The sequence below is a fragment of the Acromyrmex echinatior genome, chromosome 7 (assembly GCF_024713525.1).
Source record: "Acromyrmex echinatior isolate Ae372 chromosome 7, ASM2471352v2, whole genome shotgun sequence".
In the NCBI taxonomy this organism is placed as follows: Eukaryota; Metazoa; Arthropoda; class Insecta; order Hymenoptera; family Formicidae; genus Acromyrmex; species Acromyrmex echinatior.
The window spans coordinates 12,413,856-12,434,074 of NC_141858.1; the positions used below are offsets into that span (position 1 = coordinate 12,413,856).

Here is a 20,219-nt window from a genome sequence, read left to right on the forward strand (position 1 = left end):
AATCGAGAAATAAAAGAGATAACTTTATTATTCATTAATATATCAAGATGTAAGAACTAAGAATTAAAAGGAACTTATATATTATTATTTATATTATTATTTTACACACTATAATACTTTTTATTGTTTTATATTAAATATTATTTAGAATATCAATTTAAAATAGCTACTAGTTTAATTTATTTGAATCTGAAATAATAATTTACAATAATATAAAATGTAATTAAAAAAATCATTAAAATTTTATTAGATAATTATTTATATGTTTTTAGTTTTATTAATTTTGAAAGTATTTAATTAACACAATGCTTTTAGCAAATAAATTAGAAAATTTAAAAATTATTCATATACAGTCTGTTCAATAAGAAAGTGTCTGCCATAATCAAAAAACTATAAACATTTAGACAGTTTTTTATTTTTTTTTTGAAGTACACATTATTAGCTATTGCGCAATTACCTACCCTAGTATTTTGTCCAATCACCTCCGTTACTGATTATTGCATGACACCTTTTTTCCATACTTTCGACGAGGTTATCTGCATATTTCTTTGGCAAAGATCGCCATATCTTTTTAATTTGAAATGACAGCTGCTCCACCGTGTACACTGGCTTTCCTTTGAGTTTCATCTTCATGTACGACCACACATTTTCAATGAGATTAGCATCTGACATTGCCGGCTATTCCATTCACTAAAAACACTGCATTGTACCGCTTCAAGAATTTGGCACTCATTGTAAAAATAATAAATTCGCTGACGTAAACTACACAATGTGCTGGTAGGATATATTGCGCAAAAGAGCACGAAATAAAGGTTCAAAGAGTTCAGGAAGATATCGCTACGATCGCTCTTTGTAGAATAATGAGTATCACGTTCTTATTGAACAGACTGTACTTTTCATTTTTCAAGACACTTCCCGGAAAGTTGAGAGGTCCCAGGTTCGAATCCTGACTGAGATAATATTTTCCGCAAAATAAGTTTCTTACTTCCTTTCTATCTATTCTAATTTAGGAGGATTATTAGCGTTTTATGACTCTATATTGAAACCGAAAGTTTTTTTGGCTCTTCTCAATCATATCTGAAATAAATTTAATATAAGAATAATAAATTATTTGAAATATCCAACTTTGATCGTTATTGGCTTTCTTTATCGTATTTGATCTCTTCATTTTTGTTATGAAGTGATCATAACAAAACTTTATCATTGATAGTACCTGACAAATACTGATAATACTTATTTTGACATTCAAAAATTATATTTTAAATAGAAAACATAAAGAACCGTGACGTTAATATATTTTCTTCATGAATTACATAAAAATAATCTTTACTTTGAAATGTAATTTTACTATATAATTATATTTTTTGTTCTAAAAATAGGATTATATGCAATAAATTGCATGGTGATTTCATTTTTAAATATTTGATTTTCAACAATTATAAATTTCTTTTTTGTTCGTACATTTCTTCAATTTCACTATAATTTTAAAGATAAACAAAAATAAATTTAAGTTTCATTTGTTGCTATTTGATAGCATGTTTAATTATACTTTTTTTGTTTAAAAAAGTCGAGTCAGAGTCTTTCAAGTTAGAAGTTAAAACACGGAATTTTCTGAATACGGAAAATTAAAATCTCCTCTTTCATTCTGTTATTTATTTTTTACACACATTGAATTATATCAATATTGTGATATTATTTCATTCTTTTTAACAAATTTTTTTTTTTATTGATATTTGCAACATCAATTGCATGTGGAATGAACAAATGTTTCTGCTACAATAAATTGTGCCACCAAACAAAGCAACGATTCTTGTATAAGTTCATATTCGAATGATTCATGTCAAAAAGATTAAGATATTTTTATTTCATAAATACTGATGTTTTTGCACATATTAGAAATAATAATATGACAATTTTTTAAATATTAATATAATATTCTTTCTTATTTTATGGAATAATATATTGCACTTAAACGATTCGAATTTAATTCTTCTTATTATCTTAAAATAAAAAAAGTATCTTATTCTTAATCATTAAAATTATTTATTCTAAAAAGTGTCTTTCAAATAATTCTGTGATTGTTATGCACAAATTACATGTCCATCGACTTCGGCATTTGATTAAAAATTGTAAATGAAAAACTAATCGAGAGAAACGAATGCGTAATTCATTAACGTAAGGAAAAAAAGAAAGAAAAAAGAAACATCCTTTCGCGATAATTCGTTACGATATCTCGACCTGTTCATATCGTAGAATAAGTTCGAAGATGTGCCATCATTGTTGACTGGAAATCCGGTGAGATTCATCCAATTTACGCAAAAAAAAAACGATAGTGTTTTTGCGTAACGGACTGTAAAACGATGGATTATCGTGTCGCGTATTCGTTAAAAAGCACGTAGAGTGTAAAATATATTTTCCATCGTCGTGCAACACGACAGGGTCACGCTGGATCGCGCGATGCGAAAGTGATGCAATTGCTGCTGCTGGGGGTCTGCGCGATTCAGCAATAAATAATCTTATTACAGCGTGATATCTCTATGACTCTTCGCTGGTGCAATCATCCCGAGTTCTTTCTCTCTTCCTCCTTCTCTCTTTCTTTTTTTCATTCCTTGCTCTCTGCACTCTCTTGCAAACAACTCAATTTTCGCTGTTCCTCTCTGACAACTGATAATGCGATTGCTGTAAGATGAAAGCACAAATCACACGTCTTCAGCGTGTTTAGAACAAAGTAACAAATTTTAGATTTTCATGAAGCATAATTTAAATCACTGAGAATTTAAAAGATGTGCGTTTAAATAATTGAAAAAACAGATCTTTTAAAAAAGGATGGATAAAATCAGATTTTCGTCTAAAAAAATTGAATGATAAAATTTTTCTTATGAACGTTTTTTAAAATACTCAGTGAATTTCACGGATTTTACAAATATATGTCCATATATTAAACAAAAATCGATAAAATGGAGATATCAATTTCGCGTCTATTATTTTCGCGCATCACGTGTCAACCAAAATAACACGCTTTGTGCGTCAATAAACGGAGATATCGTCGGATGTCATCAAGTGGCAAGAAATTATCTGACTCCGGTACCCCCAGCGGATCGCGTTATCTTATCAATGCAGCATGGAAAATAACTCCGTCGCGACCCATCTTCGTGACATGACAATCAGCTCAGATACGTCACGCATTTTTCCATCTAGTTTCTTTCGGAGATATTACGACCGACAGGCAAAAATTGTCTTGTCGAAAAAATATGGGTCATTATCCGGCCGCGTAAACAATAAGTAGGCGATCGAGTCGTTTTAACCGGATCGAACGGTGATTAATCTAGTTTCATATAACAATTATGCCCTCGGAAAATCGACGGCTTATCCCTGGCTATTTTAATTGCATTTGTTTTCTGAGAAGTGATACTGGCATGCAAAAGACGCGCTTTGTGATATTAATATGAATAATGAGATGCAGTGATTCTCAAGCTTCTTTGCAAGCAGAAAAAGCCCTAAATTTTTTAACAATTCACGCATGTTATTTATGAATTATACAGTTTTAGGGGAGTGAGAGAAAGAAAGAGACGGAGGGAGAAAAAGAGAAAAAAACAAATAAAAAAACAATTTGATATAAGTCATGCAACAAGACGAAGTGATAAATAATAATAATATCATTGCATATATTACAAATTCTTTCAGATTCTAGAAAAATTGAATGCACAAAAATACAAAACTCATAAATTTTTCAATCGTGGAGATGCTTTAAATATGTATTTTATGTTGCTATATCATTTTTTCAGAAATGCTAGTATTGTACAAACATTAATTAAATGGTTTATTTTATTGGCAGAGCAAATTGCACTTTAAATGCTATGAATTCACATAGTCTGTATGGAATCGACAGCTTATATTCTGATTTAGATTTAACTCTTTTTATAGAGCAAAAATGTTACAGTATAGAAATAAAAATAAAGTAAGGCATAAAAATTTTTTATTTTAAAGTTATCTTAACAATGTCACGTATAAAAAAGCTTTATTTTGCATTTTTCTTTTTTCATGAAAATTTCGAAAAGGTAGATTTAAGAGTTAAAGATGTAAACGTTCTTAAGAGAGAAGTAATACTTAAAATTATAAATAATATGTGAAAATATATAAAAATGAAGTATATAATATATATATACATTTTCTTCCTCAGAAAAAGAAATATCGGACAAAAAGATATTAACAGAACATTTTACAAGGATTAAGTTCCTGGTCTGCTGAGAGTTTCATTCGTCCACACCGTCAATATCGCCAAATGTTTTGCGTTTCTTGTGCTGTGAGTCGATTCTTATTTGCGGTATCTTCGTAATCTCTGAAAGTTTCTCATGGGAGATCCTCTCTTTCCATTTAAGAAATCCTGGTTCCTTCCGGCGATCATAGTACGAGACTGATAGAGTTATTGAGCGTTCCACGTTATAAAACGCCATTTCGAAGTCCATTCGTGAATGATTGATGCTCCTGCGTTTAATCTTAGAAAACCATACATTTACGTCATTAAATATGGAATTTATTAAACGCCGCAAAATATAAAATACCTCTTGCATACAAATCTGAAAATTATTTTGTTGAACTACTAAAATAAGTATAGAATATTCAAATTAGAACATTAAAACTATTCGCAGCATTACTGTGAGATTCCTACGTAATTATATCAATGGTCCAACAAAATTATTTTCTACATCTATATCTTTAGATATTTCAGCAAAATCGGCCTTTCCATATAAAAGAGCGAAACCTTATGTTGCTTAATATCGATTTATTATTTTAATCGTTAAAATAGTTTTACATTCATAAATTAAAATGAGATCACTGAAAGGAGAGAAGGAGAGACGAGAAGAGAGATATCTTGCGAGATATTTATATCTTATATTGATACGCTATGATTTGATATGCAATATGAAATGTTTCATAAAATATCACTTTTCGATAACCCTGCTTTATGCAATACTTATTTACGTATTTTTCAAAGAATCTTTTCCTCTCTCTTTTCGAGCCTATTTAAATATTCTGTTAAAGTATATTATTAAGTAATATTCATATTATTTATAATTTATTTAATGCGATATCGTTCGCTTCGAGATATTTTTTGGAAGTTTAAAAAAAAATAAACAAGAAGAATGCGAATTGCATATCGCATTTCACACGACGATCAAATGTATTTCGTACATAATCTTAACTTTGAGGAACTTGTCAATATCGGAGTTCAGCTGCGATCGGCATGCTAGCAAACATTTTATTAAATGAGAATAGTCTTGTCGGCAATAACGTCAGCTGAATGAGAGAAAAGAGGGGAATATGCTGGTATACTGGAATTAACTGGTTATGCATAAGTGAACTCGGGACCCCATCGAGATGGCGGGAGAATAAAAAAAGTCGAAAAGATACGAGATAACGCTCACATGATTCGAGAAAGACAGAAAGAACGGGATAGAGTATCATTTGTATCGAACACCGTCAAAGACCGGTCCCATTCGTCGACTATTTCCAATTTACTCGATATTTATTGCTAATTAAATACAGTTAATTTCAGTTGCAAATTTGTGCATTTTGATAAGCAAAGCTTAAATTAATAGCGTTTATCCGATCGAATGCGATAAAGACTATAATTTTCATAATGCTTTCACAAATTGTTATGTGCGACAAATGGCAACCAGTGAAGAAAATGTGGTAAAGAATTTTTTGTGGAACGAGAATAATTTATGTAAATTTTAATGTATATATATATATATATATATATATTATTTATAATTATAATCATGTCGAATCATGTCTTTTTTATTCTCCCTCTTTCTCTCTAGTTCTTCTTATTCTTCCTACAAATGCATACAGAGATACATATATGCAACTCTCACTTTCTTTTTTATATTACTTTCTTATTTTTATTTTTTTTTAATTTTTTGTATTTTTTATTTATCTATATACTTATTTATCTCAAGCTTTTCACCGCCATGTTAATTGTTTAAAATTTTACGTATTACATTACGTAACTATGTACCTCAGTGCTTGAAAAAAGAATATATCCTCAATAAATGATGATTCTCTTTCTCTCTCTCTCTCTCTCTCTCTCTCTCTCTCCCTCTCTCTGTCTGTTCTGAATAAATGATAACGTCATCCTTTTTTAATTTCCTTCAAACAAGTTATCATGATGTATGTTCCTTGTTTGCAAAATGATAATAACATCATTTGATAAACTTTACTTGTTAACAGAGCAAATGCTTCATGAGTGTATTTCAGTTCGTTATCTTAACACGAAATGTATATTTTCATATATAATCCGTGTTGCCGTACGTCTATTGCAACTATACTTATCATATAGAGAATCTTCTCTCTTAAATTCTTCTGACAATAAGTTACCGGTTATACAATATATCGCGTACAGCGATTAGAGAAAATATTTGCATAATGCATTTCGTTTGGAATATTTCTATATGAAGCAGGGGAAAATATTACTTATATTATTAAAACAGGATTTTCCAAATTTATGTAAATCGTGATCCACTTTTTAAAAGGGCAAAAATTCACGACTTATTTTTTTAAGCTTTAATAAATATAAAAACGCGCGAATTTACAGTTACTATAGTTTTAGAACTACAGTAATTGTAAATAACTTTTAAATAGATCCAAATGAACTTTTGCACGAATATTTATTATTTTGAGTATTATTATATATTTATTATTATGAGATAATTGGATAATATTTATTATTAATAATGATTATTAATTAAATTTTTTATATATACTGATGAAACTTCAATAAATTCGTGCAAAAGTTCATTTGAATCTATTTAAAAGTTATTTATAGTAATTATATTACGCGTTTTGTAATATTTATTTGCAAATTTGATAAAGTAGTATTATTAAAATAGTAGTATTATTAAAGTAGTAATATAAAAATTAAGGCAAATAAAAAATAATTTTTAAATCAATAAGAGATTTGTGTTTAAATTTTATATAGGTATGCAGATATAATAATAGAACAATCTATGACATTTTTATATTTTTGATAATGCTTTAAATTATAACACATACGCTCTCTTCTAACAATCTAATTTGATACACATGATATAAATATATTTAATTATGACAAGCAGGGATAAGTTTTCCCGGCAGATACTGGTTTTATTATTATCTCGGCTATACTTCTTGTGCTTTATACTGCCTAAGATCATCTTACCCATTGCAACGAAAGATAATTTCGCACGCAGTCGTTAGATCTAGATAACTTAACGAGCTTCTGTTATCTGATGCAAGTCGGATGTTCTTGGATATCGTTATGCGAGATGACACTTGCTATTTTGAAAAATATTATACTTAATATCATAATAATAAAAATCTAGCTTAGAATTTAAATTTAAACATTTTGTGCAGAAAAGTAAAATTCTATTTAATTAATTATAAATAAATTTAAATAAAAAAAATGATTACTGTTAATAATTTTTGAGAATAATACAAACTATGTGTATATTTCTAACTTTGCAATATTTATAAAAATTATTATTATATATGTTATATATATTTATTACGAAGAATATATGAATTATAAGTTATTTTATCTTTGAAGGAAAGAATGATTTTGCTGAAGTATCTAAAAATTTAGTTAGATGTGTAGGCGTAGCTAGAATTTTATTTAAGGGGGATTATATTGGACCTATTTTATATTATTTATTTTTAAGTAATTATTGATAAGTACAAGGCACACATATTTAATTTACTACTTTACTATTTTTTTTGTTGAAATCATAAATTGATTCTTCGTACTAGAAAAATTTATAACACTAATCGTTTTTTTAAATTCTTAGAAAATCTTTCTATAACTTTCATCTCCAATTTTATTGTATTATATTATCGATCAGTGAGTTATACAAAGAATATAATGCGAGAACATTCGTAATGCTCATATATAAGATGTTCCACTTTTGTCAGATTAATTACTGGTCTCATCTCTAGGTCAATAATTTGACGGGTCTAAATTCAAATCTTTTTTATCGAAATCTTTTTTGTCGAAGGAGAATTTTCAATAAATTTGTAAAATTAATAAAATTTAAGCTTAATTAAAGAAGTCTTCCAAAAATTCCTAAGATAAATAAAATTTTAAATCAAAATATAAATTAATTTCTGTTGACATCTTAAGATTAATTTACCGAATTTAAAAAAAAATTTAAGGGCAACATCACATGGTGTTCCCAAGCGGTCACCCATCCAAGTACTAACCATGCTCAACGTTGCTTGACTTCAGTGATCAGACGAGAACTGGTAGGTTCAACGTGATTTGGACGTTGCCCGAATACCTGACATATTTGAGAAGTTTTGTTTGGCTTTGTGGTTCAATTGCTTTCATAATTTTATTTTTTTTATGTGGCAATATCGTAAGTAATATAATATTGCTTATTATATTGCTACATAAAAAAAAACAAAAATATGAATGATGATTACAGGTTTATTCGCATTCATGCTCGTATTCATGCTCCAATATCTTCCAACATGTTCCTATCATAGCTCTTATTCATTCTAATAAACGTATTAGAGTAAGAAGGAGCTATGATAGAAGCATATTCCTATATAAGATCGCCAACAGTTATAATGAAACAAATGCTTAGCCAACCCTACGACTGTCAACTGATGGCCAAAGTTCTGTTAATCAGTACTGTGGGTCTTTATTGCCAAATGATTAGCTAAAATGATTGGGTACCATCTGCCGGTACTGGGTCCAAGTTATCATCTAGTACTTAGCCAATACTGGTCCAGTAGTTTGCCAGTACTTGAAGTATGGCAGTCACTACTGGGCTGATTGTAAAACCTCTGGGTTTAAACATATTGGAACATGAACAGACCTTACAAATCATAAAATCAAACAAAACCATTTCTAAATAATTTAGGTAATCAGTCCAAATCATGTTGAAACCAGTTCTCGTCTTCTGACGGAAACGTTTATCTACTTTGATCAAAAAGAATATATTCAAGACTGCAAATGCATTCTACTAATATATTTTCGCAGGCATAATAACAATAAAAAATTAGAATATTCACAGCATTCCAATAATGATACCAATATACTTTGGCGATATAACATGGCCATTCCAAGCACGAAAAATCTAAAAAAGAAAAAAAGCAATTCCAAATATTAATGGAAGGCAGATGCATCAATAGCGTAATAAAAAAAAAGAAATCATATAGTAATTATAATTTCCGCTCGTTCCAGATTATAAATTATTATACATATAAATGACATTTAATATATATCATAATATAATATATAACGCTCTCATACAATCATTTTTGTAATATGTTTTTTGTCTCTCGATTACTTATTTATTATTTATTTATTTATTTATTTATTTATAGTTTTTTTATTCTTAATCTTCCTAAGATATACAGAATTTTTTTAATATTAGTTTTTTTTAATATTAGGGGACCTCTTTTTCTGAAAAAAATGTGAAAATTAAACAAATATTTCTCTAGAGAGAATACTTTTATTAAATAATAACACATATACATATACTTACCTTAAGAATTTTTAATTCAAATACAATTCGTAGCGGCGAGAGTACTATCACCGTACTACTGAATTTGATACATAAAAGTAAAAATGTTTTTTTTTTTAGTTCGTTTGCGACGTTATAATAAAATAAGCAACTGTGTATGATTGTCTCAGAAATAAACTTAATACATATATACATACATACATACATACATACATACATACATACATACATACCAGTTCTCGTCTGATCACTGATGTCAAGCAATGTTAAGCACGATTAGTGCTTGAATGAGTAACCGCTTGGGAACATCGTATAATTTGTCTCTAAATTTTTTTGTTTTTAAATTTGGAAAATAAATATCAAAGTTAATAGAAATTGTACAAGTAAATATTCTTATTTTTTTCGATTTAATTCAGGACATAATTATTAATATAAGAAACCCCACATTATAATATTAAAAGTTGTAATATATGATCGCTATTAAAGTTTTTATTCCGAAAAAACTGATTGCAAATCTCGAAAGAATCTCTATTTTCGAGAGAAATCCTTTGGAGAAATCTTATGTACGGGAAATGGAGCAAGAAGTTATTTGCAAAGATGTTCCTTGAAATGATCATTCTTAGAACGATAATGAATTACACGTCCTCTCATGCCTTTAACTGTTCTAATAATGACTCTAATCTTATGACAATCAGAATCCATTAATTTCAAGAATTCCTACAATAAGAATACAAATTGTAATTTGAAGACTATGAAACTTAACAGTTGTGAACGTATTCATGAGTGACGACACAATTTCGTCGCGTTCTTTAATAAATTTTCCTTGATAATTGAGTCAGTTTATCTTAAGAATCATTAAGCAACATTTTTAACAAATCTTTAACATCGCTATAAATCGCTATAAATTCTCACCAAAAACGAGTTGGGCGTCAAGCACGAAAGAGCGTGCCATTTTTTCACTAATTTCTAATTTTTTAACTCGCAATGTTTATTCGCAATTATCATTAGCGGAATCCGATCTCTCAGTTATGGAATTGGTAGAGGAGGTGTTGTTTGTACAATCGAGAAGAATGTCGGAGGGCAAGAGAAATAAGCTAAAAGAATTGCACATGAATCAATAATAAAAAGAGAGTAACAAGTATATTCTAATAAGCATCGAATTACATACAATCTTCGTAAAATATAGTCTTTATTTGTCTGGTTATTCGAGGATAGTTATCTGTGAGAATAGCTCAATTCAACTGTACACGTGTTAATTAAACAAGATTACAAGATTTTGATGTTACATAAGCTCTTAATATTGTTGAATATTAAAGACGAACACGATTGCGATGAGACACGATTACGTTACGACCAAGACATATCGCCAGTAAGCAAACGCTCATATAATCGCCAAGAATAATATAATACTTAAAGATAATGACTACGCGACAAAGAATATTTTTTTGCGTGGTGGCTCGAAAATGACTGTTATGCCGCAAAATAGAACAACTCTCAACAAACAAAAGTGACTACACAATAAAAAATGACTCGGCTGTGGCAAAGGCAAGTTTGGGATGATGCTCACAAGATGATTCCATACATGGCAGCCGGAAGGCTAGCGGATTTCAATTTCTACGATACTTGACACGCGATCCACGCAAAGAATCTCATGATTGGCGGCTTAATAAATTATGCTACGTTCATCTCATCACGACAGTCTCTCCCGGTTTCTCATCAATATTTCAGAATCTTGTCTCCATAGCTTTTTAACTCGTCCCAGTATTTGCTTAGTTTCTCGTTAAGAGATCGTATGTTTTCTCACAGGTTTCTGACTCGGCTATAACCAGCCACAAGTGATAAGTGTCAGCCGAGATTTTTCCGCAAATCCACTTAGGCCATTGGGCGAATTAGGCCCCACTCCTAGTGTGTCTCACAGAGAGAGAGTGGAAAATGCATCACGTGATCCGCCTCCTCTAATCGAGCATGGGCATCAAAGCTCCATAGGCATGGGAGAGATTGGAGAAAACTGGTCACGTGACCTCCGTCCTGATTGGATGTGGGCATTCACGTGAAGCAATTTGCCACTCCCTCTCTGTGAGGCTTTCTATCTCCTCCTAATCAGGATCATTTCATGCGTCGATTGGCTCTTATCGCTGGCGCGAATCGCCCTCGCGAGTAAATCCTTACGTGATATGGCGCATAATAAGCCATGTACAGCATCTACACTGCAGGCAGCCTTTCATTTCCTAATGGTTCAGGATACCAAGTGGCCCTTCCCAACAGTGGATAAATGCGTGTCTTTCCTTTAAGTGGACGGTACACTCTACTCGCGCAACTTTAGTCCTCCGTCTGCGAGGAAGATGCCTTATCTCTGGAGCTCATCCTTCACTGCTTTTCTGTAAATAGTTGGGACAGTAATAGAATTCCAACAGCAGCGTGACAAAAAGAAATATAAAATAATACGATTTGCATGTATCAGAAATGGTTTCTTCAGTAGTGAATTCTCTTCAGATCTTCCTGTGTTTGATATCGAGTGAGATGAAAAAAATACGAAAAGAAATATCGCCACCGATCATGCTCCTTAGTAACAATAAAAATCTAAATTTGAGAACTAAATTAGAAAAGTAAATTATAATAAACAGTATAATTAGCGTACATCCGCATGTGCACTCGTCCTTCGAGCCGAGAGGATGCAAGATCCTTTTAAAAAGTGCTGTAACGGACAAAAATGACGGACAAAAATTTTCACATTACACAATATACTTATTAAATTGCGAAATACAATGACCGCAAAAGTTTTCAATTAACATACAATATAATTTTATGATAACTTTTGTGTTAATTTATGTTTTATATAATTTACATTATAATAAAGATTCTTGTTATAATTAACTTAAGAACACAACATTTTAAATACTAGAATATATTAATTTTCGGTAATATTATAGTATTATATTCCAATAATATTTTTTAATAATATTTATTAAATATTATCTATTAATATCGCTATATTAATATTGCTCTGGAAAAGTAATTGTTTTCATATAATTAACATATGTAACATTTTCTAATTAATTTAAAATCAATACTTCTATTAAAAGTATTATACTAAGTAAAAGAGAAATTTATTTACGAAAGAGTTGTTCTACTTTGTATGTGCATAATTGCAATTAATAATTTCGAAAATTAATTTCGATATTGTAAAATGACCGGCAGCTCGATATTCAATTAATATCGGTATCAACCAAAGGCAGAATGTGGAAAAATCTTTCCAAATACAAAAGGATCCGAACAGATATCAAGTGCGTTTACTTGTCTCGGAATAATTAAATCACGATCAGTATTGGAGAATAGATGCATTCCTACATAGACAAATTTGTTGAATTTATTTTTTCTTAGCAAAAATTTCATTGGATATTATCGTTTTAGTTTTCAATCATTTTCGTAATTAAATGCTATATAAAAATTCATAGCAAATTCGAAAATAGCGGTTGGGCGCATTAATGTCCATTAAAATTATCATATACAAATAAAAAGATGTCTAATATAAATAAAGAACGAGTTCTCGCGAAATTCTCAAAATATATTTTGTTATTTAATAAAAATGTAACCTATAATTCATAAAACATATTTGCGTTTCATTTTAACACTCAGATTAAATCAGTAACTTGCGATATAAAACGTATAAATCATATTACTATTACTGTTGCAAAAACAAATCCGATTTCGGGTAAATTATTTAATAAAATGTACTAATCTATTAAAATAGATATCTTAATATTTTAAGATGACACTCTGTATTAAATTAATCAGAAAAGTTGCGGAGAGTGATAAGACGAGCCGAGCTCTGTCTACTTCTGTCTACTCGTTTAGCTTCGTTGTGAGTAATTAAATAAATATACGTAAAAAAAATATTTTCAGAGAATACTATAGAAATATTTAAGTTCGCATTAAGCCAGATTTAATTACTTACGAAATTTATTTCGTTTTAATTACGCTCTCTGGCTATTGCTTTACACGAAACAAACTATGCAATGTAATGTATGATAGTGGCTTTATAATAAGGATCTTTTAATGTTTGTTTCAACAGTAAAACTTTTAATATTAAAATGATTTGCAGCATGTTGCAGGAGTTCAGAAACAGGAACAAGCTTTCTTTTATCAGAATATCATTAGATACTTTCTTTTATGTAACTATAATTTTTCAATTTTTAACATAAATATTTTATCTTGATAAAATTAATATAGAAGAAAAGTACGCGAATAATTTTTAAGATAAAACAATATAAATTATTTATCGCGTATTTCGTATCATTATTGATGTGATATAAAAACGAAACAATAAATTTATAACATTTTTTATAGGATTTTTCTTTGAATTAAAATACAATTTCCTAAAAGCAGGATTTCTATTGAAATCTAAAAAAATCTAAAAAAATGTAAAAATATCAAAATAAATTTCTGAAATTCCTTTTTATGATAAATAATAAAAAAAAATTTAACATTTATTATTTTAATATTAAATTCGAGTGTTTTATTGAATTTATATCTTAATGAAATTAAACAATAATAAATTTTGAATATAATTTTATACAATGTTTTACCTCTACTGCTTTGAATACGCGACTAATGCCGCGCGAATTTGTTGACATGTTACACGAATGAAAAATGAAACATGGTGAGAGGAGTAAATAATGGGCTGCGGGAAATTTATTTTTGTATCTCCCAACTTGGAGAACGCGCAGCCCACATTTCACCGCTTTTCCAGTCTGGTTCATCGTGATTTCTTTCATAATTTCAAACGTTCTTATGTATATTTATGTTAAAATTTAAAAGACAAAAATATTGATATCACAAAAATCACTCTAAGGAAATTTTTGTTATGTTTTAACCACTCATTTTTGTATTTTTTAAAAATCAAATCAATTATTAAAAAATTAAGTAATAAAAATAAATAAGTCACTTCTAAATAAGTCACTACTCTGCTAATATTATATTCAAATAAATTAGTGTTTTTAAAAAATCAAATAAATATCAAATAAATTAAATAGTTATTAAACAATTCTTTCTAAAGAAAACTTCTTTTTTCTTTTCCAAAAATTATAAGAAATCAAAAGTTTTTTTAAACATTTTTTTATATCTCAAAAAAATAATAAAATCTTAAATTGTAAATTAAAATCAATTAATTCAAAATTTTCCAAATTATAAAATAATTAATAAAAATAATTCCCGAAATAAAAATTAAAAAAAAAATATAAATTATAAACTGTGTTAATATCGATTAACACAGTTTATAAACAAGTTTAATTTCGGTTAAAATGTTTACATATTTTTTTACCAATAAACATTTTAATTTTTTCGAACGTGACAAATTATATTTTTTATATTTTTATATTTTTATATTATATTTATATATTATATGCTGAATTTCATATACGATTATTTATACATAATAAATAGTATCCAAACGCTAAAGGGAAAAACGAGTCGACGTATTAGAATTCAAAGAAATAAATCCTTTTTTAATAGTTATATAACGAGAGATTAAAACGAAGCAAAAAAAAAAAAAAATAGGAGAATGAAAGGGAAAAGAGAAAAATAACATGATCCGAACACAGTGCCCTTTCACAGTGTACAATCCACATGAAGCAATTCCGTGCGAATTAAGCAAACTGACGTATAGTTTGGCGTCGTAGAACTGCACACCGAACGGTATACAGTTATACGTGACTGTGGCATTTAAACGCGGATTATACATTCTCTCTCTCTCTCTCTCTCTCTCTCTCTCTCTCTCTCTCTCGTCCTTCATTATTCTAATTTCCGGGAGTCCGTATGTTTAACCGTTCCTCGACAAGTCGTCACTGTTTCGCGTTCTCACCCCTCAGTTCTCAACTCGAACAGCCATTTTCTCCGATAAATACAGAAATGTATCCATTAATTCGCAGTACAGATCAAGTCACTTCCAATAATTATTACCTGGACCGAAAAGTTAATTTTGAATCTAAATAATATTCATCGCGACATTTGCTTCTCTAAACGATTTTAAATGTATCAAAATAAGTTATATTTATTTTTTACACTTAGAGTGTAAATAAATGAAAATATCAAATATATTCGTGGGATGCACTTTTAAAATGGAACCTTCGTTGACGACTTTACGACCTAACTTTGCGTGGGTGTTTATAACTTCTGCCACGATTGCGGTTACATCGGGATGCATCGTCGGTTCCGCGGTTATTATCATTCAAGCGTTATCGCCGACGTTTTTGCAGTTGTCGTAATTGCGCCAATAAAACTTCATTCAACGAGGAGGCGTGAAGACTTTAAAAAAACTCACCGAGACCGCTGATGGTTCATTTGCCAACAAAGTTATCCGACTGTCCGTCTATTTGCTTTATGCATATCTAGCTTAAAATAAACGTTAGGCATAAATAAGAAATAAATGTCGTACTAAAATAGATATCATTTCCTAAGATTTTTATTTTTAATACTTACAACTTCGTGTTCTTTTTTAATTTGGGATTTTCTAACTTGACGTTACAATAAGGAGTCTCGCGCCATGTCTTATTAGTGTCAAGATATTACCACGTCTCCAGATTTAATGTGTTTTTCAATATCTGTTTCTAATCTAAAAAAATTTCCAAATTAAAAAAATACTCTGATTATATATTATATATATATATATCATGAAGTCAGTTTTAAAAGGTTTTTGGTAACGTTTGGTATCGAGTTTGAATGTGGCTTGAAAATATCGAATTTTAGGGATAATTTCCAATAAATGAGAATCTAGGATTACAGGATTCATAATCAAAGTTCAGAAATTAGTTTGGAAATCAGTATTAATTATTTACGTAGCACTAATGAGTTCAAAGTAAAACGAAGCAAATTTAATATTTTTACTTTGCAATAAAAAAAATTCCATAAAACTGAATTTTATGGTAATTAAATTATTAAAAAATTTTTTTGTCCTCTATATTGGAGCAATATCAATAAAATTTGTTTATTTTTTATTTTAAATACAAATGAAATATTATCAAATTATCTTATAGGTCAAGTTTCATAAAAATCGTACAAATAATTAACACAATAAAAGGATGTGATCTGAAATAGGATTGCCGGTCCACAAAGCACTGAAACAGTTAAAAGCACTGAATAACAGTGCTCTTAATATTCAAAAAATAATTAATCATTATCTTTTATTTTTAAGGGGATTTTTACGTTTGTAATTCTTGTAATCATTATCTTTTATTCTTAAGGAGATTTTTACGTTGATAATACTTTGTAAGAGAATAGAATTAAAACGTCGAGAATACAGTTATTTCGAATGTTTCCTAAATCATATTTTAATATTTCATTGCCGCATATTCTGTCAATCAATTCAATTTTCTCTGGGAGGCCTGCAAGCGTATCCAATTAGTTCAGAATATTATTCTCTGCAATGAGAGCTGCCTGATTCGACAGGTTCCAATAAGTTTTGCCGTGTTAATATCACGCGACATTGTAACTTCATCTAAGAACTATGTACAAACACTACAGTATATAACCACCGCATATTGTACTTTACTACCTTCCGATGTTTGGAAATGTCTGCATTAGTCAGTTGGATAATTTACGGAAACCATAGAGTCCTGACGAGCAGCAAAGTTTTGCGTCGCTGCGTATGAGAGAGATGTTCAAATTAAATTAATCCTTAAAATAATAAGAGATGGTAGGCAGCCCCCCTTCCCGCGCACGAATTAATAGGATATGTAGCGTTTTGTTCTTAATTTTGTTCTCACTCACATTTAGAAAAAACATAGTGATGGCGATTATAAAGGTGATAATTATACAAGTTTCATATGTAAAATTGATATATGTAGTTAAATAAATCATTCTATAATTTATTTAACTATATACAGTAAGTGCAAAATTTTATTTAAAAAAAATAAACATAATATAATCAATAATTTATTAAAAATAAGAATAAAATAGATTATATATTTTTAAAATTATTTAAAATGATATATAATAATTAAAATGTGTGTGTATACTATCTTAATAATAAGCAAAAAGGAAAAATTGTATTATTTAGACGCACAAAAAGTATAGAGTTGGAAAATTTAGCTTCTAAGATAATGAACACGTTATTTTCGCGAAACTTTTTTGTTTATGTCAGGGCAAAAGATACTCATTATTAAATTGCTAATTAATGTTTAATTGTTTTCTACAAATGATGCTTTTTAATAAAAATCATCTCTGTATTTACCGAATATTTGTTTCTATTTTTTTTTTACTTGTTTCTAATTATTATATTAATTCTTTACATAAATAAACTTGTATGTAGTTGTCACCGCTATAATCGCCATATCACTGTATCTCTTTCTCTATAAGTGTAATCATCTGATCAAAGATATAAACACAACCAATTTCCTAAATGGAGCAACGTAGCAAGATGAGATGCGACGATATAGCTGGAACTTCATTGAATCTCACAGGTTCATGAACAGGCGAGATTTTGGTCAATATATAATTAAACCGAGCTTTGGAGCAACATCTTGTTGGACGGATTACCTCTTCATCGTTGAAGGACCATCCTTCGTGCATTGCGGTTTCCGTCGCGTTTTGTACAGTTTCCAGCTTGAGTAACGTAAATATGTCCGTAGGTCCGCAAATTTGTTTTACGTAATGAACGAGAACGCGCAGTGTGGATCTCTTATAGCATGCAAAAGCACGAATTGCTTTTAGATTATCGTATATCCTGCTGATTTTTGCACGCCTAGATTGGATAATTATAAAATGATTTTAATTATAATAAAATGAATTAATTATAATAAAATGATTTTAATTATAAAATGATTGGATAATTATAAAATGATAATGGTTTACTGTTTTTCCAAGTTATTTAAAATCTATATTTTAAAAAATGAAGCGATAACAAATTCTCTACATTTCACGAGAATTTCGCATTAAGTATCATCAATATATCTCTCTTTCTAAATACTTTTAATAGTTTTTAAAAATTTTACCCGATTTTATTTGAGATTAGACTGTTTTATCCGATTAATCGATCAAACAAATAAATAATTTATAAGTTTCATATCTCACTCTTATTAATTATTTTATAAAAAGTATAAAAAGTATAGAATGAATTTAATTGCTATTAATATATTTTGAAAAATTTCATTAATTTTTTAAGATTTAAAAATAACTTTGAAAGGATTTTTAAATTTTTCTAATTTTTAAAAATAATTTTGTCGATTTAACAACGACATTTTTATTGTTAAATGTCTAGCGACAAAAATGAAATTTTAATTATTGACAAAATTTTTTTTATAAGCAAGATCTCTATCTCAATTTATCAAGATCACCGGCGGGCGAGTACTTTTCTAAGTACCAAGTGATCGATCGATATTGTTCGAGAGATGACAACTCGGGAGGCTCTTCTGTGTTCTCTTCGCTGTCATGAAGAGTCTTGTCGCTTGCGACGTCTGTCTTCTAGTGATTCCACTTTATTTGGGTCGATGCCTTTGAGAAAAAGATGACGAAGAAGAACTAAAAGAAGACAAACGCGAAGCTAGACGCAAAATCATGCTACCAGAAAAACGGACACGAAGCTTCCTTCCACTTTATCTTTCGCAATTCTTCTCCGAGCGACTTTCATGCGTTCGCTGTGACAAATGAAATCGTCATCGTGTCTCTCTTGACTTTTGCCGTTCATAAACCTCAGACTGCTTCATTTTTCGCATAAACAAACGTGCGAGGTAACATGTACTGAATGTCGTATACACTTAAACTGGTTCAATAATAAATGATTTAATAATAAATATTGTAACAAATAATAGTTCTTATTTAAATTTTCATTAAGAAAAAATCCATGTTGGTTAAATAATACGGCTGCAAAGTTTTCAACGGCTTAATTAATCATTTTATATAAGATAAGACTAACTATACTTTTTTCAAAAATGAGATGCGACATTATCATTTCTCTCTCGGTTTTCGCAACTTTCTAGTTTAACCATTAAACATTCAGGCGATTAAGAGTGTCATATTAACGATGCAGACATGTATCTGAAAAATTAAACTTTTTAACTATTAGCGTTCATAAAACATAATGGTAATCCCTGAATTTTCGATATCGAGTTTGTTAAAGAACTTAGTAAATATCCTTCAATTTAAACTTCCACTCTCAGAAATAAGTTATTACAAATCAGATCAGATAATATTTTCAGATCATAGATATTTACAGGTCATATTTTCTTCTTTCGAATATTTGATGTTGTGTAAAAATATACTATAAATTAGAAACACTAAAGAAAAATCATATATAAAAAGTCGCTTCCAAAAATATTTTATTTATTTGCAGAGAAAATAATTAACGTTCAAAATCATTAGATTTCAATAAAATTATTTTTCCAGCGAAAAAGAAAAAAAAAGATTTTCTCGAAATATGTGGCTTATTGCGTTTTCTTGTATCAATTTTACACCTATGTAGCACGAGAATGTTTTTAGATGGAGACGTTGACTATTATATTCCTCGCGGAATATAATAAATTGTTACACGAGAAACTTGTAAATTACAAATACTTTCAAGGTTTATAGCGCGACAGCGGTAGAAGGGTGTATGATTAATGATGCGTTGCGGTTAACAGCTCGCAGCGATAATGGCAAAATTTATAGTGGACAGAATGCATTCAAAATGATCGAATACCGTTTGCAATTTGAAGTAATGAGTTAGTGCAAAAGTATCTC

The 20,219-nt window shown here is 29.2% G+C and overlaps 1 non-coding gene across 1 annotated transcript; it reads right to left on the reverse strand.

Annotated features, from left to right (window-relative positions):
- Positions 1–8,189: 8,189 nt before the first annotated feature.
- LOC147909212 (5S ribosomal RNA) lies at positions 8,190–8,308 on the reverse strand. Its single transcript, XR_015545805.1, has one exon. It is a non-coding gene; the product is annotated as a 5S ribosomal RNA (ribosomal RNA).
- Positions 8,309–20,219: the final 11,911 nt, after the last annotated feature.